This window comes from Mycteria americana, chromosome 14 (assembly GCF_035582795.1).
Source record: "Mycteria americana isolate JAX WOST 10 ecotype Jacksonville Zoo and Gardens chromosome 14, USCA_MyAme_1.0, whole genome shotgun sequence".
NCBI lineage: Eukaryota > Metazoa > Chordata > Aves > Ciconiiformes > Ciconiidae > Mycteria > Mycteria americana.
In genome coordinates, this window is record NC_134378.1 from 5,979,027 (window position 1) to 5,996,544 (window position 17,518).

Genomic DNA, 17,518 nt, shown 5'->3' on the forward strand with positions numbered 1-17,518 from the left:
CCTGCTTGCTCACTGCTTCTGAGCCATCAAGGCAAGCACAGCTTCATCCACCAGTTCCCAGCCTTACTTTTTTGGGTTTGGTGTTCATGTTCTTAAACCCATGGCAATTTGAAACCCATTGCATGCATCCCAGTACCAGTAGCAAATATTTTTACTCTTTCAGCCATCACTGAAGTAATTGAAATTGTTCCCTCATTTACTCTTAATGAAAGATGTCTACCACCTTCAGCTAGGTATTCAGTGAAGCTGTCCACCACTGTTGATCAGTGTTTCTTCTAGACAAAGCAGCTCACCAGCCATTGCTGTGAACCTCCACCACAGCGCCACAGTATCTGAAGTCATGTTTTTCCAATATAGTGACCTAACGTGAAACTTCTAAGTCGTAAATACCAAGACCCTGATCATAGTCCAATAGCAGGACTTAGTTGCTTCAACATGATTTTCCGTGTTTACACTTGGGCGCGATGTTTGAAAACTGTGTTCTAAGACTGAGACCCAGCTTCCTTTGAAGTCAATGGGAGTTTCAGCCTCGACTTCCACAGCAGAAGGGTTGGGCTCTTTGTTCTTTTGTCTAGTGCAATTTGTGAGTAATTGCTATGATCCAAGTGATGGGCTGGATTTTCTAGCTTGTTTCCAAACTGTGCTTCTTCTGAGACCAATCTCCTCTTCTGCCTCTCCCAAAACAGAATGCTGAAGGAGCATGGATAGAGGAAATCCGTTCAGACTGAGTAAACAACTCGTGAGGGTAGGCCAGCAGGATTCATTCATGCTCATTCAGCCTAGGCTGGCTGGTTTGATTCCAGTTGGAGCACTCTCTTCATTACAGGCCCCCTGGGGAATGTTAATCTGTACAGTATAAACATTTATAAACATCTACTAAATCATTACACTTCAGCTGCCCCATAAACACTCCTGAATGCTTTCCTTAGGCAGCATTGGTTGGGTAACGTGTGGCTTTTTGGAATGAGTTTACGGGTGTTTGGCACTGGTAGAAAAATTGGGAGAGGGCACAGGAGGTTAAATAACATTGTTTAAGCTCCATGACTTACTTAGGATAAAGACAAAAGCTGTTTGTGAAGGATTATAATAGGTCTAGCCGGTAGAAGTTGAGGAAAAGCCCAGGTTGTAGAGGGGCTAAGACAGCCTTCCAGCCTTATACACTGGATTTTTAGTGGTACCATTGCTATGAACATCACAAAATGCACTTACCACTAGTCCACTTGACGTTTCTGGACGCGGGCAATACATCATTATTCATCTATGACTGCAGCACTAGCTGCCGCTGAAAGAACTGCCTGATGCAAGGAAAAAATGTAGACTTAACTTCTGAAAACTGAGCCAGAACTAACATAACCCACAGAACTGTAATCAGCTGGGCCACAGGTCCAGGGCTTGCTTGTATGCACTTACAGGACATACGAGTATGTATATATAGGCAAAAATAAGTATGTTTATGAACCGAAATGAGCAGATAGATAGATAGATAGATAGGTAGATACATCTGTGACGTGTAGGAATAGCAATCAGATTTGAATGCAAACCTAGCAAAGCAAAACTTGTGCTTCGTAAAGTTGAACTTCTCAATTCTGGATGGGATCTGTCACCTTGCCTGAAGGTGCCAGCATGAATGAGCATTACCAGGACTGGGGTCATAGTAACTCCATACCCAGTTTTAGAAGATATATATGAATATAGAAGTAGTTAAGTAAAAAACAAAGAAACAAACCCTCATGACGTAGTCTCAAATGTGTAAAGGATAATTCCCTCAATTATTAATATTTTTGTTTGTTTGCAGGTGTTTTGACAAGCTAGGAACTGATAGAGGTAACATTAATTACCACAAGGAGTGCGTATGAGTAATGTAACCTGAGCAGAAGTTGAACCTGTTGTATGTGAGACGTGCGTTTACTGACTGTCTGATGAATAGATAACAACTTGATTTCTAAAAAGCATCTTAGGAAAAATAATTTAATTGGCTATGATTATATCGTATCCTACACTTGAGCAAATATGCGTGTATACATAAATCTGTTTTACTTGTACATATCACAGGTATGTGGCTGGACGTAATGTCTCGGTCTTCAGAGGCTGCTGACAGGAGTCGTCTTTTCCATCTCCTCTTTCTTGTATTCATAGCACACAGCGACTGCCTTCCAGCTACAACCACACCTATTTGTGAAACGAGGGCAGAGAAAACAAGATTTTTTTCCTAAGTGGATCTGGATGCACAATACAGGCAAGCCAGAGGGCAGAAATCCTCCCTGATAGACACGGAGCCGTGGCTGCGGCTCTCCTGGCCAGGCCTCGCGGGGCTGCTGTTGCCAAATTAACAGCTGGAGTGAGAACTTGCGAATGGAACAGCTCCCAGATCCTTGGCAGAAGCGTGGGGCAGTGGGGCAGTGGGCTGCCAGGTCCCCGGACCGCGGTGCCGTCTGCCCAGCCCTGCTCGGACACCAGCACCAGGCTAAAAGGCCTGTCCTGATGTGCCTTGGCCCTTGGTACCTTGCAAGAAAAGGGGACGATGAAGATTGGTTTTACTACTCATGTTTACCAAAACCTCCTAAAACATGAAATCAAATCAGACCCATCATAGACTAAAGGTGGTTTTACCGTCTCTACACTTTCCAGCTTGCAAATCCCCCTCTGTGTGTGTTTATATATATATATATATATATTTTTCATCAGTAGTAGAGGATGAATTTTCCACAGCTTTTTTGTGGCATGTAATGAGGTGGGTAATTTAAAATGTGTTCTGTATGGTCAAGCATCCAGCTCACAAAACCATTACACATTATTAGCTTCAATTGGTCTTTTAACATCCATCTTAAAGGGTCAATAAATGAGTTTGCCTAGAGGTAAAGCAGTTGTTATCATGTGTAGGGTTACGGTCACAGCTGGAGGGCACCGGCAGGGACAGGCTGTCTGCCTGTGTAGGAGACTACAGTCTCTAGAGTCAGTGTTCTATTAATTTTACAGTACCTTAAATTCATATTGCAATTATGAGAAATAAGCAGAAAGAGAGGTCTCCTTTTAATAGAAAATAAGTTTTAAAAAATCTGGAGCCTATTACCCCACTAAATTCTAATTATATTACAGCTGGACTTTTATCTCGGTACACTGCAAATAAATTCAGACCGAGGTAGCTTGGGTATACGTTTCCCAACTTGACAATAGGAACCTGTGGACAAGAGAGAGAAGAGAGCAGAGCAGAGCAACCAGCGTGAAGCTTTAGGAGTGTCACATTTTGAATTTTGGTTTTTCATCTTTAAATACCTAGGCTGAAATTTGGTTATTTAATTCAAAAGCAAAAGTAAATTTAGTGGTCTCATACAAGCCCCTAGTGGACATCATTTATCCGGTTGAAAAGATCACCGTATGTTTTAACATGATGAGGTCTTTGATTAGAAGGTAAAGCTTGGAGTATCCTTAGTTAGGGGGACTGGGAGACAGGGAAACTTTAAAAAGTGAAGGCTGATGTACATCATCCCACAGCTGTCTGGGATGAAATGTGATGCCATACAGTAATTGCATAGAAGCGGGGAGCCCAAAGCTACAAAAGTGATAGAATTTGCATATTGACTTGATGAGCATTGACTGAATTGTGTTCAAAGCCTGAAACTATGTTATTTGGGTACTTCAGCTCTGGTTTGAAGTGTAGAGTAAGGGAACCTGGCATGATATTGTTAAGACACACGCTTTTCCATTTAGTTAAAAACATTAAGAGAGGACTGCAAACATCACTTTATAGGGTAAGTCTCAAGACACCAAGAACTCAAGACATTTTGTAAGCACAAGGCTGGTATTTGACCCTTCCCACCCCGGTGATTAGGACTTTCAGTTTGCAGGCAACATCCAGACATTTAAGAAGGCTGGTCTAATCTAAGCTCCATTAGAGGCATTTAATATTGGCTTGACATGATCTACTGCAGCCTTTGCTCATATTTCTTCATATCTCTGAGGGATGGGATAGTGGTGGTGGTGGTGAAGGGGGAGGGAAGAGTGGAGAATTGAGACTGTAACTCCTATCAGAGCTTTACGAGGAGGACAGTTTGAAGCACTGTCCTTGCAAGGTTAAGAGCAAGCGTGTGGCTAATCCCTCTACGCTTCCTTGGGGCTCCTGAACAGCAGCAGCCTGTGCCGTGCTCCCAGCTAGCACGTCTTGGGGTTTCTCCTGGGACCTGGGTCATCTGAGCCTGCCTTCTGCCATCAGCTTCGTTTTGCCTCTCTCCTTTTCATAGAATCAACTGCTTCTGGAAAAAAACCCTGTTCTGCAGCAGCCCAAGAAGTGACATTCATTAATATGAGTCTCTCTTACCTATGGATGCGGGCACTGTTAATTTAGAGGAGGACTGAACAGCAGCTGCTTAGGAACAGTGTGTATCTGGCCCCTGCGTCGGTATGGATGTGAGAAGGTGTTATGTATAAACCTCGTGCTCTTTTCTTCCAGCTGTGAGGCAGAGGAGGGGCTGTACTGCAGTAGCACTGGTCTTGAATCAGGGACGGGACAGCTTCTGTTCACTCAGCATTTGTCAAGAGCTGTCCCAGTGCAGTCGTGCAGGCTCCGGGGGGAAATGTGCGCCCTGCCGAGCTCTCCTGCCCTCTGCTTCTCCTCCTTTCCAATCTTTTGGGTTTCTCTCCACCAGCCTTGTCCTTGTGAGCGTACTTACTCTGCGCTTCCTTCCCTCCAGTTGTTCCTATTCCTGATCCAGTGGACCGTACCCTCAGTCACAGTTTTGGGCTGTGTCTGCACCACAGCAAACATCACTGCACTGCGGCAAACATCACTGCACCGCTCGCAGCTCTGCTGCCAAGGGGCACGCAGGCTTTGCTTCCCAGCAGCGCTCCAAGGAACGGATTTACAGGCAGGAATATCTGCGGAGTTTTTTCCTTAAATGTAAATATCAGAAAACGTTCACAGAAAGCACTTTCGTAATCCTGGGGGAGCATCTGTGCCCATATAGCTGGTTCTCAAGTTTTACCCATCTAATTAAGGAGCCAGAACATGAGGTTTTTATCCAGAAAAGCCAGCTCCATTTTGCCAGTCCTCCTTGTTCCCATCTTGCCTGCAAAGTAGACACTGTGAGTGCCTTCCACAAAAGATATTTGATGAATCATTTCAAATGGTAAATGGGCATATGGAAAATTAAAGATCATTCATGAACAACTGGAAACTGGGGAAAGAGGCAAGGTCAGCTGAAGAGATCCTTATAATTTTATTCCTGCTGAGGAGATAGGTAAGTTGTGCATAGTTCTTAGGCTGACCTGATGCATAAAAACAAATCCTGCAGCCAGCTTTAGAGATAAGCACAGCTTCGGAGTTCCCTGGACAGTGTTTTCCGACACTAATGTACAGTCCAACCCAGTGACTTCAAGCACATGAGCAGATTTGGCTGCAGAAAGAGTTTTGCTTCCTCTTCTCCTTGCAGCATAAGTTTGGGCAGAGAGAAGGCTTGAGTCTTAAAAGTTTAATGCTATTAATGTGATTTCGTGAAGTTACTGTATCTGTATCTCAGCCTTTAGCGAGTATTATGCAGTAAAACATGAGCATGAGACCTTGTCTAACTTTACCCCTGCTTTTTTATGCCAATGCTTTTAGAGGTAGCCAGAATTGGTTTTGGTACAGTCACGTGAAAGATGCAAGTCTCCCAAAATCAGTTCCTTATAGACTAAGCTTGTTCCTGTCACAAAATCTGTGATGCACTTAGCCTGAAGTAGGTGGGACGCTTATTGCAGGGAAGGGAATAACTGTAAAAACCTCTGGCTTCTAGAAAACTCCTTTCTCATGGCTACAGTGGATGTGTTTTGGAGAGAGGGGCAAGGGGAAAGGAGTGTGAACAATGCTTTTACCAAAGTAATATATGTTCTTTAGCTTTTTCCAAAGGTGTCAATTCAGAACCATTCCTGAACAAGAGATTAGTAAAGGATTTGATCTACAGGCTGCTTGTCAGTAGGAGTCTTGTCCATTGACTGCACTGGGGTTTGGATTGGGCCCTAAATCCTACAGCTGTGCCTATTAATAATTAAGTAAAAAGGGTTGGCAAAGTTTTTCATCCACTGTAAACAAACATGTTTCCACTGTGAAGTGCATTTAATGGAGTTTTGCAGCATTGGTCTCCCGGGCAAGCATATTAGTCTCTGCTTTCCCTCCCTGTCCTAATGGCCACAGCCAGGAGGGGGGCTGGGGTGGGGGGCTGGTTTGAACTGTGAAGGAGGCTGGTTTTTATCCATGTTGAGTGGAGAGGCATAAATTGGCATTCCATATCATCATAAAAAAAATTCCCAGCAATTATTAAAAGATTCTTATCTCTTGCTCCCTACATGGATAATGAGATCCCTCTCTGCTGGACTGAGACAGCCTGTCTCTCAGCTCACTTAATGAAATGGACCCAAGTTTGCAAATTAGCATAGCCCTGACTCCAAACGTAACCTCTTGTTGTCTAGTTGTACATCAAGGCCCCTGGCTTATGTCTTTTCTTATTAACACCCCGTAATCATGTCAACCTTCTTTAGTTTTCATTTCCTGTTTCCTTTTACAAATTCACTTTTGAGTTTTGAGTACGTTGTTAGATGCCTTTGGATGAGCTGGGATTTTATTTTTGTCTCATTTTTAACGTTAGTGAAATCTAAGTTTGTCTGTGGGTACTGGTGTAGATCTAGGGAATCTGTTTTCTGTTTCATATTTTTACTGGGTTTTTTGCCATGTGATCTTAAAGCAACTCCTTTCGTATGTCTGTGCCTGTTTCCTTTCCACTTTTTGATTTTTATATTCTAGACTGGAAGATCTTAGGGGCAGAGATTTTGTCTTGCCATATATTTGGTCAGTGCCTCGCAGAGTGCATTTTTGTTTCTGTGAGGGTATCTGTGTAATAGATTATTAATAATAATAAGGAACAGCGATATTGTACCCTAGCAAACACAGTATGCTGAAGGCTTTCTAAGAAGTCAAGAAGGATGAACCCTTTGAAAATCTTTTTCCTTCTCTCTCCCCTGATGTGAAACTTCATTGTTGGACCTTTAGAGTAATAAATCAAAGCAGCCAAAAGAAGTGAATCATGATTTCTTTTGCCCATGTGTAGCTGACCCAATCTGTCTTTGATAAGGTAGTGCCCTTCCACTTTATCCACTGCCCTACTAATTATCCTTCACTTTCATGAGCACTAAAATCCACTCACACATTAGAATAAAAAGAGAAACAGGGACGTGATTAGTTGTGTACAGATAAGAAGCAGCCCACAGTGTTAGCTGGGTAATAACATTTTTCTAAGATTTCTTTTTTTTCCTGGAATTCATTTTCTTTCACTTACATCCACTGCAGTAAAAATACTTACAGTTTGCAACACAGAAGATAACTCCTCGATGCAAAGCTTTAGTGTATGTCCTTAAAAGATTTATTCCTTTATCAAGTATTAATTTAAGAAGGGGTGCCTTGTAGGTAAGGCAATGACATCAGTGGTAGGCTACAGGGCAGCAGATTTATTAATTTAATAGGTTTATCCATTTTACAGCTTGGATAATCATATTTCACTAAACTGGTACACAAGGAGGCCTCAGCCCATCTGACAGCTTTATTCTTGTGTAAGTTAACAAGCACATTTTGTACTCATGACCTTGTGAATTGTAAAAGTGCGAGGAGCTAGAGAGGAATGACAGACCAAATCCAAGAAACGTGTTAGCATTTCAGTTTTCTTGAGCGAGATTTATAAAGGCAGCAGTGAGGAATCTCAGCTGCAAAGATAACTTGAACAGTTTTTAATATATTTGGGTTAAGAAAATATGCAGAATTTTTAAAAAAAATTAATGGAATGTTAACTTAAAAAGTATGAACCTAATTTGTTTATCAAAGACATCAGTTTAATAATAGAATGGCTCCCCTGACAATAGATTAGTTGTTCTTGATCTGGGACAACCAGAAAAGAGTTGAGCCAGTTTTGTCTAAGGTAAATGTGTTTGTTACATACTCATGTTTACTCCTTGTGACACTCTGTGCTTGTTGTGGCCACTAAATTCCCTCTGTAAATGTTTAAAATTCTTGTAACTTGCTGAGAAATAATGCGATTAAACAAGCAATGGAGCTGGGCTTTTAAAAATGCCTAGTTAAAAGGCATTTTATAGTTAAAAACCTCACGCATACATGTGTCATTGTAAAGCATTTCTTATTTACTATACAGGAAAGAACGAAAGCATGCACTCCTTTAGTTCTTTGTTTGTTTGTTTGTTTCTATTGAAACTCTAAAAGCTTGCATTTAAAGCTGGACTTTTTGTAAAAACCATGATTTTAGTTTCTTGTTGAAAAGATGACATATTCAAGAAGAAGGTATTTCCTGTGCAAAATAACATTCAACTGAAACCTAACTTCTCTTCAGAAAATTTAACAAAAAAGTAGGGGCTAATCCTACTCTGTCCTTTTAATAAAAACAAAAGCTGGGCTACTTACACTGTACTAACTGCAAGCTCTTCAAATAAAAGAGCAAATACCTCGGACCTCATCATAAAATGGTACATTTGGCAACACTGAAAGAACTGAAAGAATTGTAGACCTCAGGGATTTATTTTCATTTATATTCAAACTCCTTTACGCCATTCTTGACATGTAAAAAGGAATATTTTGTGCAAACCAGAATTAGGCCATGAAGACAGGAATTTCAAAAGCTTAGCTGTTAGTCGAACGCGACAGGCCGGTACCGAGATACAACGTGCTCTTAATTTACTTTCCTCTATGTTCCTCGCTTTCTGCGTGCCACTCATTTTTGACAGCCAGCAATGGCCGTTTAGCTCTTCTGAGCAGGTGCCGAGATCTGTCTGTCCATTTTGAACGTAGAGCAAAGCCGGACGCTCGCTCTGCAAGGCCCAGTCCTTGAGGACGTGCGTGAAATGCCACGCTGGGATGGGCGAGCAGAGAGCTGCTTGCCCAGAAGTCGCGTGTGGCTTGGCAAACTCCCTTGCACAACCCAAGAGGGTAGCGGCGTTTGGGGGGCCGCAGTTTTGTCCGCAGGGCTCGTTGGGTAAACTTCGTGTCCTCTTCCAGTCTCGTGTACTTTCTGGTTCGTACACAGCGATAGTGTTTGGGTTTGCAATGTTGTATAAGGATATTTATGTTTGCAAGATAATTCCTTTTTAAAGAAAATATTATAAATCATGTTACAATTTGAGCTGCTATATTTACAACAACGTCTGAACTTTCACCCTAAAGTATACAAACAAATGTCACACAGGGAAAGCGTTTCTCTTCTAACTTATTGCCAGAAATTTAATGCTATTGCCTGGTCTGCACTAGAAAAAAAAAGACAGCACGTGAACATCGCTGTTTGGCCCTTTTTAAATGTGCGTGGCCTGAAATTCTTATTGTATCACGCCGTTGCCTCTGTTCCCTGTAGGTCTGGCAGGACTGCTCTGACAGATCTTCCTTGGCTCAGCGGAGGTTGGTTTCTTTGGCATCCTGTGCTCCTGCAAATCGCTTATTTTCCCGAGCTGGAAGGCTGTGAATTGGGGTAATGTTTCCAAAGCATTGTCATGTAAATGAAACCCCCATTTCATTTCCTACCATGTGAGGGACACAAAGAAGGATGCCATAACCCATCTTACCATAAAAATGGCAAAAAAGGAACTTCTTGTTAGATGCGATGGCATGGTCCCATCAGGCTTCGGAGGCTTTGATCATTCCCTTTTCTCTTCTTCAAAAGGGGGGAACTTTGTTCACAGGAACACGCTCAATCACAGGGATGTTTTATAGTTGGCTGTGGATGCGTTACCGGTTGGGATCCCTAATTATTATCAATTTGCAGATTGCCTTGAATGTCTTATTAAGATTCCTGTGGAATGATTGATCATAATCAAAAAATTAATCACCAATCAGCCCTGGCAATTAACATTAGCAACTCTATTTGCATATATCTGATAATTTATGCTGCTGCTGGAAGAAGGGACTTTTGCTGAATATTATTGATTAGGGGAGAAGAGCCAGATGCTTCTATCATTGGGACATTAGGCTTTATTAGATAGGGCTAGTAATGTGTAAGAAATGGAAGGGCATTCCTGTGGTCTGCTGTAACGTGGGCATCTTCAAGGGCTAAAAAGAGTTTCTTAAATGCGTCTACTGAAATTTCTTAAATATTGAAAAGTGGGACATTGAGCTTTAAATAAGCTTTGACTTCTGGCTCTTATTTACTGCAGATACTTTAAATATCCATTATGAGAAAAATGCTTGATAATATCAGCCTAGATTGTGAGATTTACCTTACAAAAAGTTACTTAATAGATATAATTATTTACTTTTATGAATAAAGAATTTGCAGGCTTGCAATTAATTTGACTAATTGTACATTTAAACTATGAAGAATTGCATGACAAAGTCCTAGAAGTGGTTGACAATAGTCTACACTTTTCAGTCAGTAGATTTTGTTTAATGAATTTATAATCTTTCTCCCTATTTTTTCCTTTTTAAATTGATATTTTTATTAATGCATTTGTAAAGAGAGGTTTAGTATCCATATCATCAACACTGATTTTGTCTTCAAATTGTCTTGAAATTGCTTAGAGGATAGCGCATCTGTTCAAAATGGTAGGAGTCTGGTCACATTTTGTGATATTTATAATCTTTTTTGCACCATGGCCTTTGGTTTTGCTTCAGCACCTTTAGTGTCTCTCATACCTGGTGCTGTAACTGCAGCTACATGAAAATGCGCAGTCTGCTATCATAAATTCAGATTTGGCTCTCATTTATAGCTGCTTAAAGATTAGGAACAATTCATTTAAGCCAATACGCAAAGTGGTAACAGTTTATCCTCTTTAGCCATTGCAGCCCTGTAAATGATAGCAGAATTAGATCTGTTTCCACTAACCAGAGACGGTCAACATTTTAAGTGACAGAATTTTATTGAAAACAAAGGCCAACAAAACCAGGATTTCTCTCTCTAGTTTCTGAACTGAAAAGGTAGAAGAATTCGAAAGATGCTTTTATTTTAAAAATTTGCATTCTTTGATGAATTTTAATTTTCAGTTGTAGCTTTATTGCAAACTAGAAATCTTTGTATTTCATATAGGATTTTAAAGGAACCTCTTTGTATTGAATCTCTAAAACTCTGTGCTGATTTTAAAACCAAAAAGTGCGCTCTCTAAAATACATGAGTAAATCATGGAAAACTCTATTCTTAACATAGCTAGATTGGTTTATTCTCTGATGTCAGCTCTGTGCTTATCTCAGTGTTTCTCGAACAAAGATTTATTTTATTTATCTGTCTGTATACACTAATCTGTTTTGCAAGCTTTGAATGCCTGTGTCCTTAATGTCATTAATATATTTCTCTGGGTCTTTTGACTTCATTTTCCTCCCATTAATGAATTCTGCGGTTGATTTGAAGTGGGAACAGAATCAGACTCCAGCTCCGATACCATAATCAGACCCCAATTCCAACACAATAATGGTATTAAAGAAGTCTGAAATGTTATTCCTTTTTCTTTTGGTGAGCATTAAGTGATCTGAAAAGAGACTATCATCAAATCCCAACTATACGCTATTTGAGATCTTGGATTAACCAGTTAAAACATCTGTTTTTTTGCTGAAGGTAGTTGGTAACCATGAGATCTTGTCACTGCAAAGTTCAGAGGTTAATTGAAATCAGAGAGGCATAACCCATTCAATTGTCCCATTAATTACACCCGTCTCCCGTCTCCCTCCTCCACCCTCCCATAAACATCGTCCGCTGACCACTCGCTGCCGGCCGAGGGAGAAAGCCGCTGCTGGCCTGCTGTCATTCAGCTTGATGGCTGGGAGATGTTTAACGTCTGAGTCGCTGAAGCCGATAAAAAATGCCTGCAATAGGGGAAAGGGGTATGTCCATACGAAGAGGGAGTTGGTGACATCCCCATACATCATCCCCCAGCCGTAATGTTACCGCTTTCCGCTGAAAGCTGGTAATGCTTCGAGATTTATGGCAGGTGCGCTTTGCTGAGTGCATAGCTTTGGTTGGGAAAATTGGGGAGGCGTTGACTGGGATCCTGCAAGACTGGTAGGGATTTCTGGCAGTGGTTTACAAGGATGGTCTTTATGCTGCGGGAATTCGTATTGCATTGAACAAGTAATATATTATGGTTAAAATATATACATTTCCCTTCTTCTTTCACCAAACTGATATGCACAGTGGAATTTTGCTAGTAACTATTAATTATCGGGTGTTTATTGTGATGGTAACTTTCTCCAGGGTTTCTGCAGTCAGCAGTTACACGCTATTTACCTTACAGTAACCAGACAAACACAGCAGATTTCAGAACTGAAGGAATATTAAAATAGATCTGAATCTCGTAAACCTGTCCTGACCTTGGGGGAAAAAAAAAAAAATTCATTTTCTTTCAGTGGGAGCTGGCTTGGGTAAGGAGAAAAAGAAGTCTTCCCACTTGGGGTAGTTTTGAAGTTTTGAGCTTAAGGATGGAAAATAACTTGGAGACATATTACTTAGAGCTAGGTGGCCTATGGGTGTCTTAAAAACTGGCATACTCGGACAATGAATCTAAAAATCTCACCTTGTATGTTTGTCCAAATTTACCTGATCTGAAACCTAACCTTAATGAATATTAAGCATAGGCCTGCAAAATCCCTTCCTCCCTTTTCTTCTCACAGCCTTCCTCTTCCAACAAAAGCCTGGCTCTCCCGTGCGATCCAGCCTGCCTGGAGAGGAGACCCTGGTCCTTGACCAGTTTCTGCTGTTGTGTATCCATACGATTGGCAGTGCTGTGTCCCTTGGGAAATGCAGCCTGGAGTCAAGACCCCGCTATCGTGTGCTGCACAAACCCGAGACAAAAACACCCCTTGTCTTGAAGCTTTATTCCCTGATTTTAATCTCTGTTGTCTTTAATCGAGGTTCAAGTGACTGTTCTCAATGCTACATCCGCCTGTGCATAGAAACTGAGTGTTACAGCCCGAAATGAGGTCCTTGTTCCAATCATGAGAAAGTATATAAATCACCCAAATAATTCGTATGAATAATTCTCCAATATCTTGTTACTCATCCCCCAGAAATAACAATGTAGAAGTGCTAGTAGAAATTTTTTTCTGTAAAGATGTTAAAAGGAAAATGAAACATCTTTGTATCTTCTTTCAAAAAGGCAAAAGCAAAACCCAAACTGTTGAAATCTTGTTAATGAGAACTGAAAACTTTTTTGAATTTCACAGCTTTTATCAGTTTTCAAAAAACAAACAAAAAACTCCTAAAAATTCATTTGTTGTTTTTATAGCCAGCAGCAGCAGCATCATTTTCTGTTTGTTTCTTTGTTTAACTAAAAAAATGGTCAAAGTTACTTGGTTCTACTTTATTCTAACTCAAAATTATTTTTTTGAAATGTGACTTTAATTTTGTCAAGCAATAAAAATGATCGTTTCTATCCTGTATACACTTAGAGCTAATACTTCATAAAAGCTTCTCCCCTGATGGGGTGACAACATATATATATGCTATACACAACCATGAAAGGTGTTTTCTATGTAATTTATGTGCCCGAGCCATATACTGAGCCCATACACTATGGAGGAGGAGAAGCTAAATCAATCAAGAGTGATTTCCAGTGAACAGCCATATCGCAGCTACCACCCATTTGCTCTTGGCTGGCTGAGAAATGAAGCAATTTAAACCTGTTGGGTCATACTGAAATGGGGGCCAAAATCTTATCAATGTGCTGCACACAACTGAGCCTCATTTCATCTTCATTTCTAGAGGTCCATGGGCTGCAGCAGTTCCCCGTAGTCCAGCGGTGTCTCTGGCGTGGCACGCTGGCTTCCTGGCTGCTGCCCTGATGCCAGAGGCAAAGAAAACGACTTTTTGGTATGAATGGGGAGACTCTAGATTTGAACTTTTTTGATCTGCAGAAAAATATGGAGGAAAACACAATTAGTTTTCAGTTATAATGTGGATACGAAGATAAGCTTGAGAAATCCAAATTTGCTGTGGAATATGAGATGGAAAAATAAATGTTTTCCGTTCACTTGCTTAATGTTTCATACAATCTTGGAAATGTTCCACTGCCTGACCGTCATGTTTTCAGATTATTTCCACATCTGTCTCAAAGCCATTCCCTCCTCAAATGGACCAAGCAGCTAGTTTCTTAGTTAAAATAATAATAATAAAGTGTAAGAGCACCCCAAGTGTGCTGAACATCCCCACAGCTCACTCTCAGTGCAGAAGAGAGCACCTGGAAAGGCTCAGACACTGGCCCAAGCTCGCAGGCAGAAGAAACACACGGCATGTGTTCGCTGTTGGGTTTTCCTGTTTCTCGTTGCTTCATATTAAACATGAAATTCCATATGGACTTTTTAATGGTTGCTTGGAAATTGGATGTCAGTCACCCCAGAGGGACGTATTGGCATTCTGCACCTGATTGCATTTCTCTCTTCTCCCCCACAGGACGAGTCAAAGGTTATGGTTCAGAGGGGAAGGAGTTTGTCGACAGCAGGTTCTCCTCAAGCTGAGAGGAGGCTTTTTCTCTTTAATAACATGGGTAGATTATGCGTGGATGTGAATAGTTGTTTGCGTTTACATACGTGAATTGAGGAATCTGATCCAAAATAAACTGACAGGAACAAGAAAGCTGAGACTGACCCCAAAATAAGTTGTTCTCATCCTAAACATTAGCAAGAGGAGTAAAGCAAAGCACAGAAATAAAGAAGCAGTTCAGAGCTAGGCACAAATTTCCGTCCACATCTCTTTTGTTTTCTACACCTGCTTAAGGGAAGAAAAGAAAAGGGGTTTTCTGAACTGTAACACTTCTGAATACTTTTTGAAAACTTTTTTGAAAACTTTTGAAATAGTTTCAACGTCTCTTGCAATTTTGTTCTCTCCAGCGCGATGTTGCCGCAGTGCTGTTCCCCCACCGGGCTGTGACACACAGCAGTGACTTACCCAAATGGTCGGCAGCGGAGCCAGCTCATGAGTGTAAGAGTCCACGTAGCGCTTCTCCGCCCTATTTTGGTCCAAGTTCCTGAGCCGGTATCTCTGCACCACATTTCGCTCTTCTTACACACAAGCTGTCCTAAGGTGAGTCCCTACCAGCTTCCCCAGTGCGGTGTCACGATGCTCTGGACTCCATTACATTAATTACACATTTGTTAGTGGTTTGCGGCTTAGCAATACTGCTGCCTCCATTTCACAGTTGGGGAATTCAAGCAGAAGAGGTCCAGATCCCCAGCATGTAATTCTCCTAAGGGGCCTGGGCTTATATGTGGCAGCCAGGGTCACACAGGATGGTTGATAGCGAAATCTCATACCTGAATCTTCCAAAATACACCGCAGCACCCTGGGATGCCCTGCCTTTCAATGCCTGCAGTGATAGGTATACAGAAGGAGTAGGTAGGAGACCAAGTGCCAACATCTGCTATTGAATCTAAGCTGCTAAAATATGACTCTGCAAGTTATTTCAATAAATCCACTCTCTTAAATTTAGTTAGGGAGACAGAAATCTGTCCTTGGATCTGGGTGATGCTGTGTGAAACAATGACGAGCAGTTAACGGCAGTATTTCCAATTCCAAGTATTTAGAAATCATGAGTCAGCTTTTCCAATCTTAGAAATAATGAAATAGGTTTTTAAAAAAAGTATTTCAGGGTATGTCTTGTTTCTGCTTTCTCAACTTTTTGGGTGCAATTGGTTTACTTGTGAAGTATTTCAACAGAAATACATGGTTTCTAAGCTTTCGTTTAAAAATGACGCTCAGCTTCTGCCATATTCCTGTGTTCTAGATCTGGGCTTTAACAGCAAGACCAAACATTCCTGGTAAATTTATATGTGCTAATAAATGCAAACTCCTTGCCAAATCCATATCCCCCACAATATGCAAGGAGCATCAGAAGTGAAAAGTAAATTAAATCTGTGATTGTTTCCTAGTTCTGTACTAGAGGTTGCACAAATTTAAAGCAAATGTAGATTATAGCCAAATTCTGTTGCACGGGTTTCATTCAAGGTAACTTTGCTGCTGTCAGCTAGCCAGTAATGTCTACTCTAGCCATCAAAGGTGATCACTAAAAATTCAAGATAGGTAAGAAATAATTACTATAATAATCTTTTTTAATTTGTCTTCTGTATTTACATAGGGTTTACCTTAGTTTTTTTCCTCTTTCTTACTTTTAAGTTTTCATATTTTATTTTTAATACCGTTTCTTTGAATGGTGACAGCTAAAACTTCAAAAAATGAAAGTTGAGATTCATAAGAACCTCCTAATGGCTGAGGCCAAGGCTGTAATGAAAGCATCAGTCATCTTGAGACCTGTGATATATTCACTGGAATTAATAAAATCGCTAGAATTGGCAACAAAGGAGAGGTTGCTTTGTAATCAAGTTGCTCTGGGTGTACATGATTTTATTGTAAGACTGTTGTTGGGTTCCCAAGGTCTTTAAAGACTGGTACCCAATTCTGATAGACTTTATATAGTTTTCCTTTTAAAACGTGCTCTTTATAATATATTTGCATGGTGGTTTGCACACAGACAGGCCCAATCCAGCTCAAGCCTGCTGTTACTAATACATGGACACAGTCTTCGTCTTGGAGCTGGTTCTCACTTGGCCAGAGGATTCCCCCGTCATTGCACCGTCCTCCACCCTGTGACGTTTGTGTCCTGCTCTCCAGCACGTACAGGGTTCGGTCCTTGGTTCAGGCAGATTGCTCTAGCTCTGTTGATGGCACAAATAAGCTTCACTTGACTTCAGCTGTAGTTATAAAACTTTCCAGATACTGAAGACTTAGCTGCTTTTTCGGTATATAAGCTTCATGGAGTTTGGTGGAGTTCACAGGAGTTTACCTGCCCCAAGGATCCATGCCAGTGTTTTTAGGAAGGTTTTTAAAAAAATGTGTATTCCATTTGTTACCCATAATTGAGATAATATTGCAAAAATCTGTGTAGCTTATTGACCTGACAGAGTGTAAACAGCTTTTTGGAAGCCTCCCGATATGAAATATTCCAGCCCCTGTATTGTTCTTGTACACAAAGTGCATGGAGAGAATAAGCAATAAAATACCAGATGGATTTCCTTTGAAGCATAATTACTATCCAGGTGCAGACCCCACTTTTCATAGTCAAAGATCTCCATCATTTTAATAGGATTCTTTTAAGTTATATTATCAGCGTCTCCTGACCTGAACTATCGGTCAGTGCACCGCACATATGGTACTGGTGAAAAAAGAGAGGGGTTTACCTCTCAGTCCTCTTTGACCACTGACTTTTTTTCCTGAGAATGGTAATGGAGATGCCAGTTGGTGCCCACTCTGGCAGGGACTTTCTGCGGGGGACACACCTGGCCCGAGGGAGCTGTACTGAAACTCATTTGGTCTTTGCAGAGAGCTAAGCAAGAACATTTATTTTTTTTTCCTCCTCTTTTCCTTGCAAGGGAGCAGAGCAATAAAATAATAATAATAATAATAAAAAGGCATAACCAGTCTCCCCTCCCATTCTGACATGTTGAGTGCCAAAACTCAGATCAAGTCTTTAAGGCGAAGTGAGAACGCAATGAAAACAGGGGCTTTATTATAAAGGCAGGGCTGTG

At 40.9% G+C, this 17,518-nt stretch overlaps 1 long non-coding RNA gene across 1 annotated transcript in view; it reads left to right on the top strand.

The window, feature by feature from the left end:
- The window catches only part of LOC142417105 (uncharacterized), a 67,213-nt gene extending 52,215 nt beyond the window's left edge, over window positions 1-14,998 (top strand). The window contains exons 2-3 of the long non-coding RNA XR_012777892.1: window positions 14,391-14,484; window positions 14,828-14,998. This is a non-coding gene — a long non-coding RNA (uncharacterized LOC142417105). The remainder of the gene's footprint in view (window positions 1-14,390; window positions 14,485-14,827) is intronic.
- The last annotated feature ends 2,520 nt before the right edge of the window (window positions 14,999-17,518 follow it).